The sequence below is a fragment of the Chenopodium album genome, chromosome 3 (assembly GCF_948465745.1).
Source record: "Chenopodium album chromosome 3, dcCheAlbu1.1, whole genome shotgun sequence".
NCBI lineage: Eukaryota > Viridiplantae > Streptophyta > Magnoliopsida > Caryophyllales > Amaranthaceae > Chenopodium > Chenopodium album.
The window spans coordinates 20,941,407-20,947,000 of record NC_137836.1 but is presented as its reverse complement, the minus strand read 5'-3'; positions in this window follow the sequence as shown (position 1 = coordinate 20,947,000).

Here is a 5,594-nt window from a genome sequence, read left to right as displayed (position 1 = left end):
ACAAACATCTACGTTACCTTGGTTTAGACACTTTTCAAATGGTCTATTCCGTGGCTACTAGGATTGAAGATGATCTTGCTAAAGAAAAAGCAAATAAACCCCATCATCATCAACAACCTAAAAATAACTACAAGAAGGGGAATGATATCACATCATCCTTTATTGACGTATTTGCGACCTCCACGCAATACAATAACACGAATCAATATAATGATTCTAGGAAAAGATGGACAAGAGAAAGAAAATTTACTCCATTTCCTGTGAGCTATAAAAAATTGCTAGAGAAATTAAATGAAAAAGGTTTACTTGCACCAACAGTACCAACACCACCCACTCCACCAAGAAGATTGCTAATTGGGATGGTAATGCTTATTGCGCTTATCATAGAGGCAATGGACACGATATTGAACGTTGCTTTGTCTTAAAGCATAAAATACAAGATTTGGTAGACGATGGGAGAATTCCCACGCCTAAACCTAATAATAATGTGTCCCCCTTAGGGGTGTTTCACATCAATGAGGACCATATAGGAAGTGATAGGTTCAATCCTTTGAACTATATCACACCTATAGGAGAACCTCTATCCACAATACTCATAGGGGCAACTAATGAAGTATGTGGACTATGGGACGACGACTTTCAAGACTTATATGTCTCTAAGTATGCCGCCGTCCCACCTCCATCTTATTTACAATGGAGCGCTTGATTGAGATCATTTCTTGGGGAAGTCACAAGACTTATCAAATCTCTTCTTGGATGAACAATGACATCAAGCTCAACTCATGGAACATCTTTAAATAGAGGCACGCTCAAAGCCTCTAGAAGAAAGTTGGTTTATGAGTCCTACAACTAATCTAAACTAGATAGATCAACTAACTCGTTCTGGGAGAGTTTACCAAGCACCACCACCAAATGGATCTTCGACCACACAAAATCAAATTCAAGGTCAAATGCAAAATACAATACCACCTCCAATTGAGGTGGAAGATCCATTAGTCAAACAACTTTGCCAATCTAAGGCAAATGTTAGCATTTGGGAACTCTTAAGTACTTCTAAAGAACATAGGAATTCCCTTATGAATGCTCTGACGGCTTTGTCTGTAAGCACAGACACAACCCCTCAAGATCTCGTTAGCTTGCTTACTAGCGAGAAATCTGACAAATCAATCATTTTCACTAATGATGATTTGCCTTCAAAAGACACTACCCACAACAACGCATTATATTTAACCGTGGGGTGAAAGGGATAAAACATAAAGGCAATTGTTGACATGCCTCCCCCTCAAACAGAAAAAGAAATTAGGGGGTTCCTTGGCAAACTGCAATACATTAGTCGATTTATCAACAAATTGACTATGACTTATGAGCCAATATTTAAAAAATTAAAAAAAGAGGAAAAACATGAATGGGACGATCAATGCCAAATGGCCTTTGAGAAAATAAAAGATTATCTCAAAAGTCCACCAATTTTAGCACCACCAATACCCAAACTACCTCTTAGGCTATACATTACAATTACAAAAACGGCCACAGGCGCCATGTTAGCACATGAGGTAGAAAATGTCGAGCGTGCAATATTTTACATTAGTAAAAAATTCATCCAATATGAAACAAAATATTGCACCTTAGAAAAGACAAGTTTAGCATTAGTGTGGGCAACTAAAAAATTACGACATTATATGCTACCACACACTACTCATGTGATTTCTCAACAAAATCCGATAAAGTATTTGTTTGAACAACCACCAATACAAGGAAGAATATCCAAATGGTTGGTGATGTTGGCCGAATTTGAGTTAAAATATATTCCAGAAAAATAATGAAAGGAAAAGTAATTTCCGACTTTTTGGCCCAACATCCAATTCAAACAAGTCATGCAGAAACTACTCATCTTCCGGATGAAGAGATTCTCATGACACAAGATGACAAATGGGTAATGTACTTCGACGGTGCATCCAACCAAAAGGGATGTGGCGTAGGAGTGTTACTCATAAGTCAAGAGGGAGCACATACTCCAATTTCTGTCAAACTAGACTTTGAGGTTACTAATAATGCCGCAGAATGTGAAGCGTGCATTATTGGATTAGAAGCAGGAGCTAGCATAGGTGTGCAAAAATTAGAGGTATATGGAGATTCTAGTTTGATTTTAAATCATATACTGGAAAAATGGAAAATAAAGAACTCCACAATGATATTATACCAAGCACACCTAGAGCAACTCGTCGAGCACTTTGAACATATTGACTTTAAATATCTCCCAAGGGATGATAATCAATTTGCCGATGCGCTAGCAAAATTAGCCTCAATGATCAACATTCCAGATCACTTGAATATGATGCCATTATGGATTGATAGAAGAGAAGAACCGTCATATTGCAACGCAATAGAAGAAATAAATGACATCGAAAGGAACAATCCTTGGTATGATCATATCCTCCAATATACTACTCATGGCACATATCCCGAAAATACTTCATTGAAAGACCAACGAGCCTTACGAACACTTGCGGCTCAATACGGTCTATTAAATGGTCAATTATGCAAAAAAGGACCTGATGGTCAAAGTTTATTGTGTATAGACCAACCCGAAACCACACGCCTTATGCAGAATACTCACAAAGGTGTTTGTGGACCTCACATGAATGGTAAAATGCTTGCAAAAATAATTTTGCGACAAGGGTACTATTTGTCCACTATGGAACATGAATGCATACAATATGTCAAAAAATGTCCAGAGTGTCAATTGTTTGCTAATTTACAACACCTTCCACCATCCGAACTATATAATCTCACTCCCCCTTGGCCCTTTTCAACTTAGGAAGTGACATAATTGGAAAAGTCTCTCCAACAGGAGCAAGAGGGCACGAGTACGTATTGGTAGCCATCGATTACTTCGCCAAGTGGATTGAGGCTGCTTCTTACATAAATATCACTTCTAGACATGTCGCAAAGTTTCTCGAACGAAACATATTTTGTAGATATGGAGTTTCACGCGAACTAATTAGTGATCAGGGATCTCAATTCAAAGTTGAAGTTGAGACCCTCTTAACTCGTTATAAGGTAAAACATCATCACTCATCCCCATACAGACCTCAAATGAATGGAGCTGTAGAATCGGCAAACAAAAATATAACAGTCATCATTAAGAAAATGGCATAAAATTATAAAGACTGGCCGAATAAACTACACTTCGCACTATGGGGTTATAGAACGTCTATACGAACATCAATAGGAGTAACTCCATACTCCTTAGTTTTTAGAATGGACGCAGTTCAACCAGTCGAACTGGAAATACCAACCCTACGCATCGTACTCGAAAGTAAGCTACTGGAAGCTGAATGGGTAAGAGCGAGATATGAGGAGCTTTTATTGCTCGATGAACGACGATTAAGAGCTTTGCATCATGTACAAGTCTACCAAAGGCGCATTGCGCGTAATTTCAATAAAAGAGTAAAACCTAGAAATATAAAAGAAGGTGACTTTGTACTAAAAGAGGTTAGGGGTCCACCTACCAATCCAAGAGGGAAATTCAAACCTAATTGGACAGGTCCCTACTGCGTAATTGAAATCCTATCAGGAGGAGCCGTCAAATTAATGGACATTGGAGGAGATGAAATTCGCCAATTAATAAACATTGATCGACTTAAGAAATATTACATATGAAATCCGGATTAACTCGTTCATTCATACAACTAACTTTAATTAGCATTCAATTGAAAGATTCTAAGTGTTATGTATTTTACCGAATGACACGATAAAATACATAACCCTTAGGGGTGTAATTTAGAAATAATAAACCATTCTAAGTGTTCAGTTTTTTTTATCGAACTTCACGAAAAAAATCTTCACACTTGGGGGGGGGGTAATAGCACAGAAATAATTTTTTTTTCGAAACACTCGTAGTACAGGTGTCGGGCGCAACTGGAATAGTTGCACGCGGATGTCACGCGCAACTCATTAAGTTGCACGCGACAGGTTCGCGCAATCTTAGATGTTGCGCGCGCCACCTGATCGTAAACTGCGAACCCAGACTTTTTTGTTTGAACGAAGTTGCAACTTCTACTTACGATAAAAGGAGGGCGTTTCGTGAATATAAACATATACTCGGAAAATATAAAAATTAAACTTTGATTTAATTCTTTTTAAACAAAGTTTGATTAATTTTTTTCATTTAATTTCTACCTAAGGAATTAAAGAATATATATACATACATACATACATATATATATATATATACATACATACATACATATATATATATATATACATACATACATACATATATATATATATATATATATATATATATATATATATATATATATATATATATATATATATATATATATATATATATATATATACATAATAAAAGAATTAGAACCACGCAATGACCTGATTTCGTGATACGAATACGTAGGCAAACTATATGATTCGGTCATATCAATATATCAAAACATAAAGCTCATTTTTTATTTAATTCAAATTAAAAAAAAGAGACATTGTTGACTAGATCGTAAAAAAGAAAAGGGGGCATAGTAGTGATTACACTTTATTCAAAAAAAAAAGAGAAATTGTGTAACACTCTAAAGCTTAACTATATCCTCAATTGTCACGGATGATGGAGGAGTAGTTTCCATCGCAGTATTTTCAGAAACCTTGGAGCTTTTTCCTATAGTCTTCTTCTTCACCCATACAATGTTCTTCAATTTAGGAATAAGAGCCTTTTCAACCCTTTTTCCCTTTTCCGAAGCTTTTGTTAGAGTCCTCTTTCAAGTTTGTTGCGAAGGTTCCTTGAGTATCACACCTTTTTGTGCGGGTTTGGAGGGAGCTTTCCTTTTGGATTCCTTCGAACGCGCCTTAGGACATGAGAAGTCCAATTTTCTTCTCACTCCTTTGCTTTGGCCACTAGGAGGGGTAGTGGTGGCCGAATGCATTAAAGGCTTAGGTGGATTGCGAGCTGTGGCAGTTTGATATTGAGATCGGGCCTTATTTAATTCGCCCTTATCCGCCGCATTCATCCAAGCTTTATAAAAGGAAGATAATACAATACTCGCAACAGGATTTTGTACTACCCACCGTGGAAGACTTGACCAATACTCTATCCAACGAAAAATTTGCTCGGGTCTAAAAGTCACATCTTTAGGTGCATCGCAGTCTTGCGGGGGAATAATCTGTTTCATCCCGTATTGTCTCATTACTTTGCAAGGAAAAATGTAAGTAGCACTAGATAGGCCTAAAAGCCTAATATAAGGACAGTTGAGACTACTCCCAACCATACTATTTATGTTCCACCAAGAAATCACAAAACGTATGTTAGGAACCCCGTGACAGAAAAATGACGTCCATTCCTCTTCATTCCTGTGCTTGTAAAGGATTCGACGTCCAGGGAATGTCCGTACTCCATTAGCCTCGATATTTTGTGGCTGATCAACTATTCGCAAACGCTCCATGAGCTAAATCTGAAAAAAAAAATCAGTTTTTACACGAATAGGTGGCGCGCGCATCAGAATAAGTTGCGCGCGCCATCCGCGCGCAGCACAGAAGATTGCGCTAGACGTACTAGCGCAACTTCATGGCTTGCGCTAAAAAAA